At 35.5% G+C, this 857-nt stretch overlaps 1 long non-coding RNA gene across 1 annotated transcript; it reads left to right on the plus strand.

Annotated features, from left to right (window-relative positions):
• On the plus strand, positions 1 to 857 carry LOC113745111 (uncharacterized). The gene is made up of 3 exons (XR_003461983.1): positions 1 to 122; positions 581 to 662; positions 789 to 857. It is a non-coding gene; the product is annotated as an uncharacterized LOC113745111 (long non-coding RNA).

Consider the following 857-nt stretch of genomic DNA (forward strand, 5'->3'; position numbering starts at 1 on the left):
TTTTTTTTTTTTTTTTTTACAGTAAATATGTGCAAATTTACAATTCCTGTAAACTGGAGCCTGTTGACGTCTCCAGACCAAAGCTCAAGAAGTGCACCATGGTCTTCAAAGGCTTTTTGATTGTGAGTCTGAGAAGCTCAGTAGTAATCACAAGAATCACTGAATATTGAAGGAATAGTTCAACACTTTAGAGAATATGATGAGAGTGAGAGATGAGAATAGCAGGCAGGGGAGGGAGGGTATTTATTTATTTATTTATTTATTAGAATTATTCACTATTTTTTAAGTATTTACTATTTACATTGACAGTGCCCTCCCCCCTGCTACATAGAAGAAGAAAAACACTCATATAACTCCTGTCAAAGTGTGGAAGTTGTGGAAGTGTACTCCCCAAATATTGAACTGTCCTTTGAGTATTCAACTTTCAATAACCTTATGAAATGAGGTACTGTTTGTTGTCCAGTAGATCATCATCATCTTAACTACCAAATCCTGACATTCAAAGCTGCTTATTAATCTATTATTCAGTGTCTTATGAATTCTTTCTAAGAGCAATATTTTTCTTTCAAAATATTCACAGTTTCGGGAATCCCATGTGATGAAGATTAATCTGAAATGTAACACTATGAAGGAAAGCATTTTCTACAGGCCAGCTTGTTACAGTAAGTATGATAAACAATATATCACCTTATATCACGTAATGTTCCTTGTGCGCTACTCATGACTCAAACAAACTATGTGTGTGTGTGTGTGTGTGTGTGTGTGTGTGTGTGTGTGTTATGTTACAGTAAAGCTGAATCCTCCGTCCAAACCAGATGTCAACTTTACCACAGTTTCTAACTTGACCACCGTTTCTT

The sequence above is a fragment of the Larimichthys crocea genome, unplaced genomic scaffold (assembly GCF_000972845.2).
Source record: "Larimichthys crocea isolate SSNF unplaced genomic scaffold, L_crocea_2.0 scaffold45759, whole genome shotgun sequence".
In the NCBI taxonomy this organism is placed as follows: domain Eukaryota; kingdom Metazoa; phylum Chordata; class Actinopteri; family Sciaenidae; genus Larimichthys; species Larimichthys crocea.